At 36.7% G+C, this 23,016-nt stretch overlaps 1 long non-coding RNA gene across 2 annotated transcripts in view; it reads right to left on the bottom strand.

Annotated features, from left to right (window-relative positions):
- LOC142869956 (uncharacterized) overlaps positions 1-23,016 on the bottom strand; it is a 196,390-nt gene that overhangs the window by 37,476 nt on the left and 135,898 nt on the right. The window contains exon 3 of one of the 2 annotated variants that reach the window (XR_012918483.1): positions 13,844-13,918. The exons of the other annotated variant lie outside the window; for it this stretch is intronic. This is a non-coding gene — a long non-coding RNA (uncharacterized LOC142869956). Of the gene's footprint in view, positions 1-13,843; positions 13,919-23,016 lie in introns of those variants that run through there. 2 annotated transcript variants of the gene reach the window in all.

Genomic DNA, 23,016 nt, shown 5'->3' with positions numbered 1-23,016 from the left:
TATCTTAGATATTATTTCCTATCAGCATGTATCATACTGCTTCATTGTTTTAATGGCTATGTGAGATTCTCCTTTGTCATTGAACCAGAATTATTTAGCTTGTCCACTGTTGGTCAACATTTAGATGGCTGCATTTTTCTTTTGCTATTGAAATGAAAGCTTCGCTGAGCACCTTTGTATTATATCATTTCACAGATGTGCTAAGATATTTCAAGGATAATTCTCTACAATTGTAGAGAATTTAAATTCTCTACAATTTCTGGAAAAGATTATATGTGTTTTTAATTTTGATAGGTATTGGCTGAATTTCCTTAAATATTTTAAGGTCATTAAAAAATGGATTTCCTCTGAGAGGATCAAGGCCCTTTATAAATTCTGCAGAATCAACAACAGAACACTGAAAGAAGGCAAGCAGCAATTATTGCAGTAAAGCTGTAATTAAATTAAATTAAAAACCAGCACAAGAAAATCAACAGCCAAGTCCTGTAGTGCGGTTAGTGTCATAGATCTTAAGTATCTATGAGGCTAAGAAAAATAGCAAAATGTTAGAAGAGGAAGATTTTAGAGGAGCAAGAGAAACAGAACAAAATTTCATAGTAGTCTTAGAGGTCTGCAGGGCAGAGCTACTTTAGGGCACAGCAAGTCAACCCTGAGTATTTGCTACCTATAGCTTTCCATCTTCAACTTCGGGGACCAGACAACTAGAAGGCCTTGAAGCAGTTACAGCTGGGGGAAAAAGGGCTCCAAATTATGATTTTTTTTTTTTTTTTTTTTTGAGACAGAGTCTCGCTTTGTTGCCCGGGCTAGAGTGAGTGCCGTGGCGTCAGCCTAGCTCACAGCAACCTCAAACTCCTGGGCTCGAGTGATCCTTCTGCCTCAGCCTCCCAGGTAGCTGGGACTACAGGCATGCGCCACCATGCCCGGCTAATTTTTTATATATATATATCAGTTGGCCAATTAATTTCTTTCTATTTATAGTAGAGACGGGGTCTCGCTCAGGCTGGTTTTGAACTCCTGACCTTGAGCAATCCGCCCGCCTCGGCCTCCCAAGAGCTAGGATTACAGGCGTGAGCCACAGCGCCCGGCCTTAAATTATGATTTTTAAAAAGCAGCTAACCAAGATGGTCTAAAGATTTTAAAAATATGACCTAATTAAAAGAACTGCTATTTAACTTAGAGAAAGCAGGCCTCAATACAACTACATGGTTCAAAAGTTTAGGTGTCCATGGAGAGGTTAAAATAAATCAAAGAGAATAGTTATTGGCTTCCACATTAAAAAAATAACATATCTACCATCTCTTATCCATCTATATCAAGAAGAATGCCTAAAAACAGCAACCCTAATTCTAGGACAAGGATCCAACCCTATTGGAATCATTATGCAGATCTATCCATTGTAAGAAATACAAAAACAGCTCCTTATTTTCTTGTCAGGGTTGCATTCCATGCTGATTTCTCATGCTCTGGACACAAACCTACTCTTGTGTACCTCAACCTACTCAATGCCTCTTCCAGTTTTCTCTGGATGCTAGTCTAACTTATCTGAAATTTGGTATATCTATTTCTGAACTCTTCTGTGGTTTTTCGGTGTCACTGACTCTAGGTTTTGGGACAGAGACTGGGGAAGGGGGCTGACAACACAACTCTCTTGAGCCTGGGTCTCCACGTCTGCCTTAATTTGGGGCACAAGGGGGGCCTCTGCCATAGAGCACCACTGGAATGTGTAGGAGGTAGAGGGGTTACATATTTGGGTGGAGCTGTGCAACAGAAGCTGCAGTGTGAGCCAGAGCCTGGGCTTCCTTCATGCCAGATTCTGTGCCTAGATCACTACTGAAGTAAGAGAGGGAATAGGCTCATCTGGTGGAGCCTGGTATTGAAGAAGAAACGATGTGCATACAGATATCCTTTAGGGCTCCAAACCCTGGTCCAGTAGCCATATGTCCGATGTTCTGAGTTCTGATTCCAAAGGCCAGGTAATTCTATGACTACTGTCAGAATGACCTAATCCACCTAGAACACCTAGAGAATTCCTGGGGTCAGCAATCAATGTCATGACTGGTTTTGCTTAGAGGCCTTGATGGAAGGTCACTTGGTGGATTCATTGAGGTCTCTGTTTCTGAAGCCTGCATCTTTGTCTTGAAGCTTGTATCCACACATCTAATCTAATTCTGATTTTAGCTATTTTAATTCCATCTTTCTTTGCTAAAGATCACGCATCATGCTTATTGCTACTGTTTGATCCAAATTATTGACCTCTGATTTCAGACTCACCCCTCATAGAAATAGTACCTCCCTACATCTTTTTATATGTTAATTAAATTTAAATTTTTGACCTCTTTTACTGTTTACCTTTTTATTCACACTGCTCCTATATCTCTCCCCAGTTAAATTCTTTTTAATCTAAGTGTTTAAAGTCTTTACTAAAGCAGCCAAGTGGAAACATAAAATATTAAAGATCACTGTATTTAAATGAGGCATACATTATAGTGTGAGGATATAATAAAATAAATCTATGACATAGTTAAGTACCTTGATGATTAAACTAACCTAACTTCCTCTGAGTCTTTAGCAGAATAAATCTTTCATGAATCGGTCAAAAGTCTTTGAGTGGGCTGTGAGAGCCTGGCTTTTGTTTTTGAGAATTTCAGGACAATCTGACATCTTATGCTCTTTAAAGTTCTGGGATAATACAGGTTAATAGCCAGTTTGCAAATGATCAGGAAAGGGCTCTGCTTATTTCTCAAAGTTTTCCCATTCTCATTTTTTTCTTTTTCCTCTTTCCTTGGGTTTAGCACAAGTTTTTTTTTTTTTTGAAAAGTATATTTTGATATATCTTTTCCCTTTTTAAAATAATGACCTTCAGGAAAAAAATACTATTCATGAGTTTCTTCTTTGCTTATCGGTGATGCCAAGGTAGCTTATATACATGAGACTCAACTAAGTCACATTTTAGTGAAAGCAAGAAACCAAGGTTTTAAGACTATGGAAGCCTCAAATAGAAAAAAAGAAGAAGAAAGAAGCGTCTTGATTCTCATTTCTTTGCAGCAAAATTCCTTTTTGAATTTCTCCCAAACCTATGATAGATGTGAGATACCAGAATTCCTTCTACCATTTGACTCATTTCTACATTACCCATTTCTTCTTTTCTTCTATAGCTGCCAAAATGCAATAGTTTCCTGTTCATATTCCAATTTACTCCCCTCAATCTCCTACTAGTATGTTTTCTAGTATTCCATATATTTAGCCCCTGAACTAATACAAGTCCATGGCCTATTAAGTACATAACAGAGACTGTATGAATTTCTCTGTATGCCTTTTGTAGGTGAGAAAGAGGTTAAAGAGAAACTGTATCCCAAACAACTTTGTTTTTGTCAAGGTCTGATGTGGACAGAGTGATATTTTTCTACCTTCAATGACCTGCCTAGGGAAGAATTTTAATAAGTGCCATTTAAAAACAGTCATTTTATCCTGAAAAAAGTCTAGCTTATGGTATAAATCAGAATAAAGCTTCCAAGGGAGAAGAACATTATTCTGAATGATGAAAATGAGCTACTTTGTACTATATATAATGGAAAGAAAGGAAAGGCTTCTAGGTTTCAGGCTTTCAGAACATATATTGCTGCTCAAGGCATGGGCAATCCACCAATGGAGTAGGATGATTATTTACCTAATTATTGTTTCACAGCCCATTATGTGTGTGTGTGATGCATGATGGAAGGAGACCAACAAGGCAGAAATGGGAATTATTTAATACATGGACACAATGTGACCATCATGGGCAATTTTTATATGAAAAACTCTTGGTACTTAAAATCTATTCTTATATCTATTATATCTATAATATCTATATTATTATATCTATATTATATCTATTAATATAATGGATAGCATGATACTAATACAAAACAAAATCAACAAATGCAGAAGGCTAAAATATATTCTAAGAGTTTATTTGAGCTAGAATAGAAAGGCCAGTGTGGTTCTGCTTCTGCTGCATTATTCATCTGCAAAGGTCATAAAATCTGCAATTAGGCTCTTAGAAAAATGTGATAGAAACAGTGACCACAAATGTGAATTTCCTTCCTCTTCCTTTTTATTTTATTCATTTTTCAGCCATGGTCATCTTATCAGTAATTTGGAAGAAACTCAACCAAAATGTGAGGGCTAGTTTAATTCTATATAATCCATATAGCAAGAGGTGACTTATTGTGCTGCTTTATCTAACTTAAGGTCTTGGAAAGATAAGGTCCTTGGAGACTAAAATCATTAGATCTGTGTTTCACATGATGATGCTTTCATAATTCTCTGCCAAAATATATGTGATTACTAAACAACAAAAATTTAAAACATTGCTGATTTCCAGAAGGCTCAGAAATTCAGACTCAAATTGAGTAGATAATAATGAACACTGCCTGTATGCCAGTCAAACACTCTAAGTTCAATAGAGTTGTAGAGTTTGAGGAACTACAGAGTTTCTGTTTGAAAAGAAAGCCATGGTTTCAGGAGAACTTTCTAGCTTTTGATGACATAAATAATGTTTTAAAATATTCAGCTTCCTTACGCCATAAACTTTACGCTATGTGTATATTATGAAGTATTTGTCTTGTTCAGATGATGTGTCCACGTGGCTAAAAGAAACTGACCAATATAGACTGTAGGCAAGATGGCGGACGAATAACACCACCAGACAGAGTGTCTCTGCAGAAAAGATAGATTCTAGCAGAAATTAGAAAAAAGAAGCAAGAAGATGAGCATACAGCGGACGAGGGCCGGAAGGAGGGGTACCTGAGACCCCGGGAGACTCCACGGGAGGAGGCTGCAGAGGAGAACTGGAGGCTGAGACCACAGGAGCAGCCCGGAGACCAGCGGCCAGGGTACGTGGATTTGCTGTTTCCCCTTCCCTGCATTTGGGCCTGCTGGTGGGCTCCCCAGTGGGTGGAGAGACCTGCGGATGCCAGCCCAGATACAGCCGCCGCCAGCCAGCGGTGAGCCTGTAGCAGACGTGGCACCAGGTTCCCAACTTCCTCCGGGCACCTCCGTATGCACAGACCCGAACCGCGCGGCGGGCGCCATATTGCCTCCTCCTCCCCTCCGCTGAACCTACCCACGGCTGCCCAGAGAGACAATACAGCCACCAGCGGGAGGCACCTCCAGGGAATGGGACCTTCCCTTTTGGGACCCTACAGCTGACTCAGGGGAACTCAGACTGTGAGCTCCCTACCCGCCAGCTCTCCCAGGTGCTGCTGGCATGGTGTTCCCAGGAGAACAGTGCAGACTCAGAGGCTGAGAGACATAGACCCAGGTTGGTCTCCCTGTGGGTGAATTGGGACCAGAACTCCTCTCCTTGCTGGGGATACAGTTTGAACTCTGGGATCCAGAGGTCGGACCTGCAGACCAGATCCCCTGCACCGAGGGCTAGCATTGCCCGGGGCACAGAAGGGTTATACGTGAACAGCCTACTGAGGTGTGTGGCTCTAGGGGCGGATCAGCATCCTAGAGGGCAACCCTCCTCCCAGGAGGAGGGCGTGTGCCCAGCCCAGGTGGCGTTCCTGTGCAGGAAACCTCCCTGCCGGCATCACAGTCTGGGGAGGCCTGGTGGCTTGTGGTCTGGCCTGCTGGCAGAGAGCCAGGTGTAACTGCGGAGTTGGGAAGGGTGGAAAGAAGCGAGGCCTGCTCCAGACTGCGGGTCTCAGACAGCCCCACCCCCACACCCAGACTTTCTGGCTGAGCGGGACCATTCCAGCCCCGCCCTGACAGCTTTTCCTGGAATCAGACAACATAACTTTGAACCCTGCTAACTGCCTGAGGGCAGGCTTACTTAACCCAGCTCCGACCAGAACAAGAGCTGATAACAGGACACAAAATCAACAGCATAGCCTGTTCCGCAAAGCAAACGCCACCTACTGACAGGGTCAGCATCTTGCACAGTCTTTCCACGGCACCCACTGAATCAATATACAGGGAGTGGTCCAATTTCACCCACAGACACCACCTAATGCCTCAGAAACTAAACAAGGTGTGTGAATACCCAAACAATAACCTAAAGGAAAGAAACAACAACTGATTGACATGGGAAGAAATCAGCAAAAGAACTCAGGAAATATGAAGAACCAAATGGAAAACCCCCAAAGAGGAGCACCAGCCCCCTAGAAATGGACACCAACCAAAATCAGGTCACCAATATGACAGAAGAAGAATTTCGTATGTGGATCATAAGAACACTCCCCCAACTGAAACAACAAGTCAATAACCAACACAAAGAAACCACAAAAAGCCTCCAGGATATGGAAAAGAAATAGACACAATGAAGAAAAGTTTAACCGAACTCCTGGAAATGAAGAATCAATTCAAGGAACTACAAAATACAGTGGAAAGTCTCAAGAACAGGGTAGATCAAACAGAAGAAAGAATCTCAGAGCTTGAAGATAACACCCTCCAATTAAATAAATCAGTCACAGAAATAGAGCAGAGAAACAAGAGAAAAGAGCAAAGCCTACAAGAGATGTGGGATTATGTGAAGAAACCTAATGTGAGGGTCATAGGGTTACCAGAAGGGAAAGAAGACAACACTCAAGGGTTGGACAAGCTGTTTGAAGATATAATAGAGGAAAATTTCCCAGGCCTTGCTCAAAATCTCGATATACAAGTTCAAGAAGCTCAGAGGACCTCTGGGAGATTCAATGCAAACAGGAAGACGTCACGACATGCAGTCATCAGACTGACCAAAGTATCAACTAAAGAGGCCCTTCTAAGAGCTGTAAGACAAAAGAAGCAAGTAACATACAAGGGAAAGCCAATTCAAATAACATCAGACTTCTCTATGAGACTTTACAGGCAAGGAGAGACTGGGGCCCCATTCTCACTCTTTTGAAACAAAACAATGCCCAGCCTAGAATCTTATTCCCTGCAAAACTAAGCTTCATATATGAAGGAGAAATAAAAACATTCCCAGACAAGCAAAGGCTCAGAGAATTCACCAAGACACAACCAGCCCTACAAGAAGTACTTAAAACAGCGTTACGTACGGAACATCATAATAATAACCCACGAATATAAAAACAACCAAAACCCAAAGATATTAAAGGCCAGATATTACAATGGGTCAAGACAGAAATCATAGCAACAACATCCAACCCAACAGAATGAACAGTAATCTACCTTACCTATCAGTTCTCTCAATAAATGTGAATGGCTTAAACTCTCCACTCAAGAGACATAGGCTGGCTGAATGGATAAGAAAATACAGGCCAAGTATATGCTGTCTTCAGGAAACACATCTAACCTGCAAGGATGCATATAGACTAAAAATAAAAGGGTGGAGATCAATATTCCAAGCAAATAGAAGCCAAAAGAAGGCTGGCGTGGCAGTTCTAATTTCAGACGATTTAGTTTTTAGACCAACAAAAGTAGTGAAAGACAAAGAGGGTCATTATATAATGGTGAAGGGCACAATTCAACAAGAAGAGATAACAATTTTAAACATATATGCACCCAACTTAGGTGCACCCAGATTCATAAAGCAAACCTTACTAGAGCTAAGCAAATGGATTAATAGCAACTCCATAATCACCAGAGATTTCAACACAGCACTGACGGCACGAGACAGATCCTCCAAACAGAAAATTAATAAAGAAATAATGGACTTAAACAAAACTCTAGAACAATTCGGTCTGACTGACATTTACAGAACATTCTACCCAAAATCCACTGAATATACGTTCTTCTCATCAGCTCACGGGACATTCTCTAAGATTGACCATATCCTAGGACACAATGTAAACCTCAAGAAATTTAAAAAAATAGAAATCATACCCTGTACCTTCTCAGATCACAGTGGAATAAAAGTAGAAATCAACCCTAACAGAAACTCACATTTGTACACAAAAACGTGGAAATTAAACAACCTCCTACTAAATAATTACTTCATAAATGAAGAAATCAAGACGGAAATAAAAAAATTCTATGAAGAAAACGACAATGGAGAGACAAGTTATCAACTCCTCTGGGACACAGCTAAAGCAGTTCTGAGAGGAAAGTTTATCTCCATAAATGCCTATAACCAAAAGACAAGAAGATCACAAATAGACAATCTAATGAAATGACTCAAAGAGCTGGAAAAAGAAGAACAGACCAACCCCAAACCCAGCAGAAGAAGTGAAATCAACAAGATCAAATCAGAACTAAACGAAATTGAAAACAGGAAAGCTATTCAGGAGATTAATAAAACAAAAAGTTGGTTCTTTGAAAAAATAAACAAAATTGACACACCATTGGCTAAGCTAACGAAAAGCAGAAAAGAGAAATCTCTAATAAGCTCCATCAGGAATAAAAAAGGAGATATCACAACTGATCCCAAAGAGATACAAGATACAATTTATGAATACTACAAAAATCTTTATGCACACAAACTGGAAAATGTGGAGGAAATGGACAAATTTCTAGAAACACACAGCCTCCCTAGGCTCAACCAGGAAGAAATAGATTCCCTGAACAGACCAATCTCAACAGCTGAAATAGAAACAGCAATTAAAAATCTCCCTAAAAAGAAAATTCCCTGTCCAGATGGCTTCACACCCGAATTTTACCACACTTACAAAGAAGAACTAGCACCTATCTTGCAGAAACTATTCCACAACATCGAGAAGAACGGAAACCTCCCCGACACCTTTTAGGAAGCGAATATTACTCTGATACCAAAACCAGGAAAGAATGCAACTAAAAAAGAAAACTACAGATCAATGTCCCTAATGAATATAGGTGCAAAAATTTTCAACAAAATCTTAGCTAACCGAATCGAGACACTTATCAAAAAAATAATCCACCACGACCAAGTGGGCTTCATCCCAGGGATGCAGGGATGGTTCAACATACGTAAATCTATAAATGCAATTCACCACATAAAAAGAAGCAAAAACAAAGTCCACATGATTCTTTCAATAGATGCAGAAAAAGCTTTTGACAAAATTCAAAACCCTTTCATGATAGGAACACTTAAGAAAATAGGCATAGAAGGGAAATACCTAAAAATGATACAAGCCATATATGACAGACCCATAGCCAACATCATACGGAATGGGGAAAAATTGAAATCATTCCCACTTAGAACTGGAACCAGACAAGGCTGCCCACTATCTCCACTTCTGTTCAACATAGTGCTGGAAGTCTTGGCTACAGCAATCAGACAGGAAAATGGAATCAAAGGTATCCAAATAGGGGCAGAAGAGATCAAACTTTCACTGTTTGCTGATGATATGATATTGTATCTAGAAACCCCCAAGGATTCAACCAAGAAACTCCTGGAACTGATCAATGAATTTAGTAAAGTCTCAGGATACAAAATCAATACACAGAAATCAGAGGCATTCATATACGCCAACAACAATCTAATTGAGAACCAAATCAAAGACTCAATTCCCTTCACAATAGCAACAAAGAAATTAAAGTACCTAGGAATATACTGAACCAAGGACGTAAAAGACCTCTACAGGGAGAACTATGAAACACTGAGGAAGGAAATAGCAGAGGATATAAACAGATGGAAATCTATACCATGCTCGTGGATCGGCAGACTCAATATCATCAAAATGTCTATACTACCCAAACTGATCCACAGATTCAATGCAATACCTATTAAAATCCCATCAGCATTCTTCACAGATATAGAAAAAATAATTTTACGCTTCGTATGGAACCAAAGAAGACCCCGAATATCAAGAGCAATTCTAGGCAACAAAAACAAAATGGGAGGCATTAATATGCCTGATGTCAAACTATACTACAAAGGTGTAATAATTAAATCAATATGGTATTGGCACAAAAATAGGAATATTGACCAGTGGAATAGATGTGAGAATCCTGATATAAAACAATCCTCATATAGCCATCTAATCTTTGACAAAGCAGACAAAAACATACGCTGGGGAAAAGAATCCCTTTTCAAATAAATGGTGCTGGGAAAACTGGATAGCCACTTGTAGAAGGCTAAAACAGGACCCACACCTTTCACCTCTCACAGAAACCAACTCACGCTGGATAACAGACTTAAACCTAAGGTATGAAACTATTAGAACTCTAGAGGAAAAAGTTGGAAACACCCTCCTAGACATCGGCCTGGGCAAAGAGTTTATGAAGTCCCCAAAGGCAATCACAGCAGCAACAAAAATAAATAAATGGGACATGATCAAACTACAAAGCTTCTGCACAGCCAAAGAAATAGTCATGAAAGTAAACAGACAACCTACAGAATGGGAGAAAATTTTTGCATCCTATGCATCCGATAAGGGACTGATAACTAGAATATACTTAGAACTCACGAAAATTAGGAAGAAAAAATCAAATAACCCCATTAAAAAGTGGGCAAAGGACTTGAACAGAAATTTTTCTAAAGAAGACAGAAGAATGGCCAACAAACATATGAAGAAATGCTCAACATCTCTAATCATCAGGGAAATGCAAATCAAAACCACAATGAGATATCACTTAACCCCAGTGAGAATGGCCTTTATCAAAAAATCTCCAAACAATAAATGCTGGCGTGGTTGCGGAGAGAGAGGAACACTCCTACACTGCTGGTGGGACTGCAAACTAGTTCAACCTCTGTGGAAAGCAATATGGAGATACCTTAAAGCGATACAAGTGAATCTACCATTTGATCCAGCAATCCCATTGCTGGGCATCTACCCAAAAGATCCAATGACACTCTACAAAAAAGACACCTGCACTCGAATCTTTATAGCAGCACAATTCATAATTGCAAGGCTGTAGAAACAGCCCAAGTGCCCATCAATCCAAGAATGGATTAATAAGATGTGGTATATGTATACCATGGAGTACTATTCAGCTCTAAGAAACAATGGTGATATAGCACATCTTATATTTTCCTGGTTAGTCCTGGAACCCATACTACTAAGTGAAGTATCCCAAGAATGGAAAAACAAGCACCAAATATATTCTCCAGCAAACTGGTATTAACTGAGTAGCACCTAAGTGGACACATAGGTACTACAGTAATAGGGTATTGGGCAGGTGGGAGGGGGGAAGGGGGCGGGTATATACATACATAATGAGTGAAATGTGCACCATCTGGGGGATGGTCATGATGGAGACTCAGACTTTTGGGGCGAGGGGGGGAAATGGGCATTTATTGAAACCTTAAAATCTGTATCCCCATAATATGCCGAAATAAAAAAAAAAAAAGAAAAGAAACTGACCAATATTAATGCAAATGGGACTGCCCCAAAGAATTTTGATACAAATATAAGGTTCCTCAGATTATTTGCTATGTATCCAGTTCTGGTTATTGTTTTGATACCCCTGGCATTATTCAAAACATCTTTTGTGAAATTGCTAATGAATATCAAAGACAGCTAGATACTGAATCTGCTTAGTTTTATGAACTTCAAAAGCTATTCAAATTCTTCAAGTCTTGGTTTCCTTATTTATGAAGTGAGGCTAATAACACATACCACATTTGGTTTTTAGAAGCAAAATATGATAATTACTGTCAGGCCCTTAATACAGTATGTGGAGCTAAAAAACTGTAAAGTTTTATTGACTGTAATAAATTTTAAAATATGGTGGGGAGACATTCCATTTATTAACAGCAATAAATATAACAATATTCAGAAAAAAACTGTATAGGAAATATTTGTGGAGAAAGTTATAAAACTTTACATGATTAAAGAAATTCAGTGGGCTTACATGGAGAGGCTTCATATTACAAAGGTATTTTTTCTTCCAAACCAATATACAGCTTCTAATCAAAGCTCTAAATATGTATATATAAACTTAAATGAGTTCAAGAAGCATAGGATGTATTCCTACTTATGAATTTATTAAATATGAGTTTTATTTGATTCTCCAGTCAAATGAGCTTAAAGTAAACTTCTCTATTATATGTATGAGAAAATATTGAGCAGAAACATCAATTTTTAACTGCAATAATGTATTTTTGTCATTAACAGAGTTCTGGTGTATGGAAAACTATTCATAAACTTTAAGTGTTATTATTATTCTCTTAGTGATGTTTAGATTCCAAGCATGTATACTTTGAAGTAAACTCTATGAAAATTGCATCAAAAAAGAAAATGGTTGGCTAGGAACTGTAAAACTATGAAATAAAGCAAAAATTACAGTCTAAAAAGCAAATAAAGAATGTTTGTGGGTCCTTTGAGGTCACTATCAGAATTAACTCAGAAAGGAAGGCTCTTGTAATAGAAAATAATGTAGTGATGTACTGAATTGTATATCTGAGAAAATCAGTTTTATTAGAAAATAGGCAGTTAAGAGGCAAAAGGAACCCATACAGAATGAAATAATGAATCACAACATTAAGATGTGTTTAAAAGTTATACTTGAGAGATTTGGTTTAAACCAGTTTTAAAGCTTTTAGTAAGAATGTGGTCATACTCATTGGTTGGTATTTTTCTTATCATGCAAAGCATATTAGTTTTCAATCTGTTTGATGATTAAGTAGTTTCATTAAAATTCAATGAGACATAAATTTTCAGCAAGAAGGTGATCAATTAAAAAAAGGTATTTTGAATACAGACAAGATTGGGCATTTCAGAGTGGTATGGCTGTTGGACATGAATGTAGTTTTAACTATAGCTATCATGTGTAAAACTACTCAAGGAGCAGCCTTTATAAAGACTATTGCTTATGCTGAACACATCAGCAGCCCCTACCTGAGTCTGTGGGACATTCTTGTCTTATACTGTTTGCCATTTTTGCTCCTTAGTGTGGCTCTTATGGTAAAATAAAGATGACTTAAAAAATTTTATAATGAATGTATAAAGATTCTATAAATTTATCTACTGAATCATATGCTAGCATAGCTGGGTTTTAATATATTTGCTGTTCTGAATTTTCAAGGTTGGCTTCTATATTTTTCTTCATAAAGGATAAAAGGGTCATGATAAATGGTAAAAATTTATAGTTCATTTATATCAACAATTTCATGTGGTTTAACCAAATACTGTTCAACAGCCACACTCATGCAAGGCTTAGTGTTCTCTGTTTAATCTATAGGCTCCAAAAATTGGCTTATTTAATTGTCATTTTTCTCAAGGTTTAACACTTCCAATGAAGAACCGCATTGCAAAGATATGTAACTTTTTGTTATTTGATAAAATCACTTCAATTAAAAGGAATTTTTGAGAATTGAATGAAGAAAATCGTGGAGACATTTTGAAGACTCAGTTGTGAAACAGTGGTAGAGTGGATAATCTTTTTCTTCATCAGAAAAGTCCTTTTATAAATATTTCTTTGCAATAACAAAAGAAGATTGTTCAATGGATATTTTTCAATCCACCATTGGCCCCATTGCCCACATGTTTTGACCCATGGCAGTCTGAAATGTTGAACCTGACTTTAAATTTGGTCACCAAAAAACATTCTACTCAGGGATCACCCTGAAATTCTACATAAAGCAGCAAATACCCACAGTTTTTTTCAGTTTCTAATTTTTCTTTTTTCTTTTAATTTTAGCATAATATGGGGGTACAAATGTTTAGATTACATGTGTTGCCTTTCCCTCCCCCTTCCCCCGTGGAGTCAGAGCTTCAAGTGTGTCCATCCCCCAGATGGCATGCATCACACTCATTATGTGTGTATATACCCATCCCCTCCTCTACCCATCTACCTGATGCCTGATAAATGTTATTCCTATATGTGCACTTAGGTGTTGATCAGTGAAACCAATTTGCTGGTGAGTACATGTGGTGCTTGTTTTTCCATTCTTGGGATCCGTCAGTTAGTAGAATGGGTTTCACAGGTCCACTTGGAGATTGGGTGACCTTCAGAAACAAATGTTCCCATACTTTGTGAAAAGTTAACCTCCTTTATTATATCAGTGCTGGTGATGTTTGCAGGCTCTGTTTTCTTGGATGAAGAAACCAGTATTCATTCTGCAACTGCCCTAGAGAAGAACAATGACATTCTAAATTAATAATAGCTCAAACCCCTGAAGTTTAGCAAGGGCTGGCTCCTTCTGTTTTTCTTTTTAGAAGGAAAAGCTGACATGGAAATTAAGGTGATTTATAGATTTGTAGATTCATTGAATTCTAGAGCAAAAAAGAACTTAGAAATGATCAAGCACAGCTTTTCTTTTTTTCCAGATAAGGAATTGAGGTGTTGAAAAGATGGTGATTATCTACACATCACTCAGCGAGTGTTGAAGTTATGACACAAAATAAAGTCTTTAGAACTCATGTTTTGTGCTAAGGAACCCTAGAAAATTCTGGAGACATTCTAGAAATCTCTAGCTGATTTAGGGATATATGTATCAGGTGACACATTTGAATGATTCTAGTTGTAATTAGGCTTGATTCCTTAGAGCTTGATAAGCTGATGCATCACCATTAATTTTAGAGATATCCTGGAAAACTGCCATTATAGTTATTAGAATCTTGATCTGGTGAGTGCTGGGAACACACAGATTTCCTGTATTGTTTAAATATGTGTAAATAGCAGCTGTCAGTTCCTCTGGCTTCTTGGGGAGTACCTTAGGGACACCCACTACATTGTCTCCGGCTGAGATCAGAGGGAATTCTACAACTTCTAAATAGGGGGAGCTTCAGAGTGACAATCTGGTTGAGGGTGTTCAGGGAACTACCTTTAAGATGTATCATTAACTTAGATTTTATAATGATTTGGAATAGCTTGGTATTGAACGAGCTGATAAAAATTGTGGAAGGACTTGTTCCTTCCCTTAGCTATGGCTTCGTACTGGCTCTGTGGCAATACATGCTGTTGGCTTCAATCTAAGTGTCACTGGATACTGAACCCAGGAGTCCTCATGGAATCTAGTCTAAGCAGCAGCTGTAGCATTTCCTCAAGATGAATTCATTAGTATTCTACTTACATGCAATAAGATGAAGATACTCCATCACAAAATAAATATGAACCGTGACTGATTCAGCTTTTATTATTACATAAAAGACTTTGTTTTCATTGTGTTCTTAAGAAAGTGTTTCACTTTCATTTGAGTCCAGGAAAATGAGAAGCAAAGTTTCTCAATGGCATTATATAACTTTAAGATGTCTTTTTTACAGGATAGTTGGGGTTAAAAATTATTCCTAGCAGCCTTTTCTGCATCTATTGAGATGATCACATACTTTTTTCTTTCATTTTGTTAATGTGTTATATCACATGGATTGATTTGCATATGTTGAAACATCTTCCATTCCTGGGATAAATTCCACTTGGTCATGGTGTATGATCCTTTTAATGTTGTGTTGAATTCAGCTTACTAGCATTTTATTAAGGATTTTTGCATCTATGTACATCAGGTAAATTGGCTTATAGTTTTCTTTTCTTGTAGTGTCTTCTCTGGTTTTGGCATCGGGGTGATGCTGGCCTCATAAAAAGAGTTTATAACTATTCCCTATTTTATTTTTTGGAAGAGTTTAAGAAGGATTGGTATAAATTCTTCTTTGAATGCTTGTTAGAATTCACATATGTAGTGATCAGGCTCTGGGCTTTTCATTGTTGGGAGCTTAGTCTCTTTATTTGCTGGTGGTCTGTTCAGGCTTTCTATTTCTTCTGGATTCAGTTTTGGTCACTTCATATATTTCTAAGAATTTATCCCTTCCTTCTATGTCAACCAGTTTGTTTCCATATAATTGTTCACAATAGTTCCTCATGATTCTTTTTATTTCTGAGGTACCCTGGAATGTCCTCTTCTCAGGTATCTGTAATGTCTCCTCTTTCATTTCTTTTTTATTGGAATCTTTTCTCTTTTTCTTAGTCTAAGAATTTTTTGATTTTGTTTATCTTTTCAAAAAACCAACATATAAAAATCAATCATGGTTTTCTATTCACAAACAAACTATTTGAAAAAGAAATTAAGAGAACAATCCCATTCACAATAGCAACAAAAAATAATTTTTTTAGGAATAAATTGAGCCAAAGAAGTGAATGACTCATACACTAAAAATTTAAAACATTGATGAGGAAAATTAAAGAAGACACAGATAAATGGATATATCTCATATTTATATGCTGGAAGAATTAATATCATTATATTAATTAATATCATTATATTATATATATCAATATATATATCTCCATACCACTCATAAGTGATCTAGATATTCAATGCAGTCCCTATCAAAATCCTGGTGGCATTTGTTACAGAAATGGAAATAAAATCATAAAATTCACATAGAACCACCAAAGAACCCTAATAGCCAAACAATCTTCAACAAGAACAACAAAGTTAGAGGCATCACACTATCTGTCTTCAAAATATACTACAAAACTACAGAATCAAAAGAGTATGACACTGACATAAAAGAAGACACGTAGACCAATGGAACAGACTGTAGAGCTCAGAAATAAGTCTAAACATCTATTGTCAGCTGATCTTCTACAAGGGTACCATGAACAAAAAATGTGGAAAGAATAATCTCTTTAATACATGGTGTTTGTAAAGCTAGATGTTCACATACAGAAGAATAAAATTTGACCTTTGTATCATATATATAAAAACCAAATAAAAACAAACTAAAAACTTAAAGGTAAGACCTGAAAACATAAAAATACTAGAAAGAAAGCATAGGAAAATAGCTTCTTGACATGCATCTGGTATGATTTTTTGGATATGATACCCAAAGCACAGACAACAAAAATGAAAACAGACAAATGAAATTATATCAAACTGAAAAGCTTATGCACAGCAATGGAAACAATCAACAGAGTGAAAAAGCAACCAAGTTATTTGCAGGCCATACAACTGATACGGGGTTAATAACCCAAAAATATGAGAAACTCACATAATCCAATAGCAAACTCCCTAAATAACCTGTTTTAAAAATTGATGAAGTACTGGAATAAACATTTCTCAAAAGAAGATACACAAATGGGGAGTAGATATATGAAAATGTGCACAAAATCACTAATTATCATAGAAATGTAAATCAAAGCCACAATGAGATATCACCTCACACTTACTAAAATGGCCATTACGACAAAGACTAAAAACACAAATGTTATGGCTGTAGAAAAAGGACACCATTGTACACTGTTGAAGGGAATGCAAATTGGTATAGTCATTTTGGAAAACAATATGGGGCTTCCTCAAACAGTTATAAATAGAAATACCTTATGATCCAGCAATCCCACTTACAAGCATGTATCTAAAGGAAATGAAATCAGTATATTGAAGAAATATCTGTACTTCTATGTTCATTGCAGAATGATTCCCAACAGCCAAGATATGGAAACAAACTAAACGTCCATTGATGATGAACGGATAAAGTAAATGTGATACACACACAATGGAATATTATTCAGTCATTTAAATAAAAGAAACTCCCGTCATTTGTGGCAACATGGATGAACCTGGAGTACATTATGCTAAGTGAAATAAGCCCGATGCAGAAAGACAAATACTGCTGATATCATTTATAAGTGGAATCTGAAAATGTCAAACTCATAAAAGCAGAGCGTAGACTGGTGGTTGCCAGGAGTTGGGGAAAGCGGGAATTGGGGAGATGTTGATCAAGGGGTCAAAGTTTCAGTTATGCATGATGATGAAGTTCTGGAGTTCTAATATACAACAATATGACTGTAATTAACAGTAATTTATTGTGTGCTAGAAATTTGCTCATAGAGTAGCTCCTAAGTGTCCCCCCACTCCACACACAAAAGAAGGAAAGTAGTAACTATCTGAGGTTGACAATAATTAGTTTCAGTTGATTATTTTGCAGTGCGTATGTCTATCAAATCATTAAATTGTAAACACCTTAAATATGCGATCTTTTTCACATATACCTCAATAAAAAAAGACAGGAAGTTTAAAGCAGAATAATAAAAAAAGGAAGATATGGTATACAATTGGTTAAGCATTTAAATAATACTGGATTAAAGCCTCAAATACTGTATTTGCATATCATTTTGGCCAGATTGCTTATATGTCTAACCATGTAACACCTGACCTTTTTACAAGTGATTGGAATGGAAGTGACCCCAACGTAGAAGTTAAAGGAAGCATGGTTTGTTCTGCAGTATTCTTGGGGTTGGCAAGGTATATGGTATGAGGCTCAGAGCCCGTCTGCTAGGCTCCAGTAAAAGAAGGTTTTAGCTAAAATTTATGCCTTGAAGTATTGTTATGTTCAGTTTAATAAGCAATTCACACCTGCTTCACCGGGAGAAGCTATTTGATAGGGCAAATATGCCTGCCAGAGGTCACTTCTCAGCCTAAATATATCTTTCTTACAAAACATAATTCCATCAGTAAAACAATGGTTTTTTTTTCCCTCACAAAAGAGTCTTGATTTATATTTAAAAATAATTGCCCTGTGTCTCCAAGTGCTCAATGATAAATGAGGTTCGATTGCAGATCTGTATTCCTTGCTAAGTTAGATGTGACTTGTCAGAGTTTTCTGTGGAATATGTTACATCACTGTTTAAGGAAAGTTAGGAATGTGCCTCCGTTATTTTTAAAGACATAGCAGGGATTTCTTTGGGGAACCTTTCCTACATATTGACACTAAAGTTTCAATAACTTTGAAAGTAGAGCATAGAAACTGTTCAGAAGAAAGAACAAAAGCTGAATAAGAATAAAGTCTACAGATCAAATGTACAGCATGAAGATTATAGTTAATAATGCTGTATTGTATACTAGAAATTTGCTGAGAGTAATTTTTGGAGCTCTCACCACACACACACAAAAGCTCTCACCTCACTATGTGAGGTGATGGAAATGTAAATTGGTTAACTGTAATAAGTACTTCACCATGTGTATGTATATCAAAGCATCGTGTTGTATACCTTAAATATAAACAATAAAAAACAAGTTTTAGGGAAGTCACTAGCATCATGAAATAACACTTATTATCCCATTAATAATCACAGAAAAAAAATTAAAAGCATTTGGACCTACTACTTTGATAAAAGCATAAGCAAAAATGCTACCCACTTTTATTGAGTGAAATGGATACCTTCAAAACATCCCAATTGGCAATTTGGCAGTACCTAGCAAAAGCTTTAGAAATGTGCCTAATCTTAGGCTCATAAAGGCTCCTTATATAAATGTATCCTGAAGAAATAATTAAAATGTGCAACAATATTTCACTACAAGGATTTTTCATTACAGCATTCTTTATATTATTGAAAAATACAAACAACTTAGTTCTCCTGTAGTAAAGATTGCCAAAATAAATTCTGATACAATGCCTATAATACACAAAATGAAATTATTGACATAGAAAGATGTTCATATAATATTAATAAAAGCATGCTACAAATCATTGTGAGTCAATAAAAATATCTAGAAAGATACATGATTTTTTAAAGTGAGCCTTAGGTTTTATTCTGATTTCACCAGTTTTTCCATTTATGTCTTTTTACTTCTTCAAGGTATGATCCAGGATACTGCAGTTAATTGACATGTCTCCTTAGGCTCCTCCATTCTGGGATAGTTTCTTATTCTTCCTGTTTTTCATGACCTTGATACTTTTGTAGAGCAGTGGTGATATGTTTTTTAGATTGTCTCTCAGTTGGGATTTGTCTGATGTTTTTCTCATTATTGGGTAGGCGTGATCGGTTTTAGGGAACAACACCACAGACCTGAAGTGCCATTCTCATCTCATGACATGAAGAGGAACATGACAGAAACAGGACTTGTTGCTGCTGATCTTAACCATGATTGCTTGCTTTAGATGATGCCTTCCAGGTTTCTCAAGCAGCCTGGCTGCAAAGCGTATGCTCTTAGCTATTTCTCTGCAACATGGATCTCTTAGTGTCTCACTTTAGGAAGATATTCTGCATCTAGTTGTTCAGTAGAAACTGTGAAATATAGAATATTCTTCCTAGACAAAATTGTTCCTGTGACAGGAGAAGCATGGGCTTACCCTGTACAGTATTGCTTTCCTGGAAATGTGGTCACTTAACTCCTTTCTGGCTCCCATCTGCTTCCTCCTGTGCCTAATACTCCACTGGTTCATTCTCTGAAAAAAGAATACTATGAAAATCTGCTTTCAACATTATCACTTGGAAGCCTAAAAATAGTGAGCTAAAGAGGTACTAGAATTTGAGTACATAAAAGAAATTTTGTGTATCCAAAAGTGTTATAATCCTTAATTTATAATTACTATAAATATTTAACCAAAAAAATGAGCAAGTGATATGTTCAGATAATTTATAGCAAAGAAAATACAAATAATGTCATTTAAAGATTTAAAATTATGCCTGGTTTTTCTTAATAAGAAAATATAAATCAAAATTATAATGTGATAACATTTAAAAATTATTAAGGTAGCAAATACTAGAATGTTTGATGACAAACTATGTTGACAACAATTTGGGAAAACAGATTCTTCTCGTTGTTTATGGAAAAGTAAATTAGTACAACCACTACCATGAGCAATTAGACAATGAATCTCACAAAAAGAAATGCAATTTTTGGACCCAGAAATTCCATTTCTACATTAAATCTTTATTATATACCACATGTATATAATGAATAGTATAGATATGCCAGCATATGTGTAAAATCATTTATATATAGGAATATTCCTTGTTGCAAGGAATTAGTTAAATAAATTGTTCCATCAGTACATAATGAAAGCTAAGCAGCTTTATGTGTACCAGTAAAGAAAAATCTCCAGTATATTTTGCAAAGTTAAAATAAAAACAAAAACAAAGGAATGAATGGCATGTAAGGTATGGTGCTGTATGAATTGGAGTTAAGACTACCACTTGGCCAATTTGGGCTCCTTGTGCCTCTGAATCAACAGGCAAAGAAGAGTAACTGTGCTGGCTGGGGTGATTGATCCTGACTATCAAGGGGAAATTGGACTGGTACTCCACAATGTTGGTAAGGAAGAGTGATCCCTTAGGGTGTCTCTTAGCATTACCATGCCCTGTGATTAAGGTCAGTGAAAAACTCTCTCTCTTTGTTTCTCTCTCTCTCTCTCTCTCTATATATATATATATATGTATATATATATATATACACACACATATACACACATGGATATATAGACACACACACACATATGTATAGACATATAGATAGATATTGGTAGATACTTTTCTCTCTTATTTCCTTATCATGTAACATTATTGAGTCTCCTGTGTCTTCATCTTGCTGATTGCATATCTCAAGAATTGTCAGCCTCTATAATCATATAAGCCAATTCCTTATAGCAAATCACTTTCTAATATATATATACATATATGTATATATATATATATATGTATAATCCTACTGACATATATGCTGGTGTATATATGTATAGGTATATGTATATACACACAGCATATATGTCATACATATAGGATATATATATATATATTTGTATATATCTTATATGTATATCTTCTATTGGCTCTGTTTTGCTGAAGAACACTGACTAAAACACTTTGGAAAAGTACCAAGGTGACAGATAACACCTGTCTCTCAGTGGTTCAGTTTTCTCTCTATAAAATGAGGGACTTAAACACCAACAACTACATGTTTCCTTTCAGCTTTAGACTTTTGTGTAATACAGTAATTCCTCTATAGATGGTCCCTCAATCTCACTCTGAGCTTCAATTCCATTTTCTCTCTGCTTACTGGTTATTTTCTCTAAAATTATAGTATGCTTAGTATGTCCCAAATTAACCATGCCTATTAGGAAAGCCATTTCTCCCCCCTGTTATTTTCTAAGGCACCAAGTTCTTGTAGGATTGACCAAATTTGAGATGGTCTCTTCTCTCTGGGAAAGGTAGTACTTTGATTATTTATGATGACAATCAAATAAACATTGAATATGTCAAGAGAAGAAGCATATCAAAGGGTTTTTCTCTCTTTCAATTCTTTAGGAAGTACAATTCCAATTAACACAGAACTGCACGGAATTCTCCAACTGTCTGAACAGTTTTGGATCCTACAACTGACATCCATCTCTAGACAATGGGAATATATGACCAAAGGGTTGCTGTAGCCTTGCAGGCAGGACTCTGTGCAGACCACTAATCTGCAACTGTGCTAAGGAGAAGAAAACCTTTCCAGCCCTTTTATGATTTTATTCAGAAACAAAATGATGGACTTATAGAGATATCAAATAGCAGTTTTCTCTTATTTTGTTATATATGGCTTAGGAATAGTTGCTAAGACTTTATCTTACTGCTAATCACCTGTGTTTCCTATGAGAAGGAAATGGTTGTTTCATTATGCTTTTGGGGGGCTCATTCCTTTGTGAAGGATTTCCAGAGATTCTCCTAAGTTTCCAGTCTTCGTATTTGTCTTTTGTTTATCCCTCTTCCCCAGTTTGATGCCAAATCCATCAGAAAAGTGATGTCTCTTTTGAGATGAATCTATCCTATGGATTACCTACATCTCCACTGCTGCCACTATATGCTGGATCCTCAGCACATCCTACCTTGACTTCTGCAACAAATGTTCAAAAATATCCTCTAATTCTGATTTGCACTACAAATCTATGCTTCATGCTCATCATTCCATGACTAACTTGCTCTAAATCTTGCTTTTTTTCCTGTCATGCCTTTTCTGAAAATCCTGCATTGATTTCAATGAGAGTTCAAAGTCATCCAAGCTTTAAGGAATGTTTATAGTCAGTTCCACTCTCCATACCCCATCAATATATCACTATTCCATCTTATCAACCACCATACCTTGCTAATTTAACTCCCCAAATACCTCTTCTCTCAATGCAATTTAGTCTCTGCAGGATAGACATTATTTAGATAGATATATTACATGGAAAGATAGAGATATAAATATACTACTTCATAAATATAAACAAGGCTTTGAAATCTCTTTATGCCTCCTACTGAGCTATACAAACCTGGACGAGCTACTTAATCTCTCCAAATATCAAATATTGAACCGTGCTGAATTATTTTGTGGATAAATGATATAAAACATTTAAGTTGTCTAACACATTTTCTGGTATATAGTACATATTTCTTGATTTTAGATTTTGTTTCTTCCCTATTTCTAAGTTGCAGTAGTCTGGATCCAATTAGAAGACAGAAACCACACAACAGATTACACAAGGAAAGTTA

Source organism: Microcebus murinus, chromosome 3 (assembly GCF_040939455.1).
Source record: "Microcebus murinus isolate Inina chromosome 3, M.murinus_Inina_mat1.0, whole genome shotgun sequence".
In the NCBI taxonomy this organism is placed as follows: domain Eukaryota; kingdom Metazoa; phylum Chordata; class Mammalia; order Primates; family Cheirogaleidae; genus Microcebus; species Microcebus murinus.
This window is presented reverse-complemented; position numbering and strand designations above follow the sequence as displayed.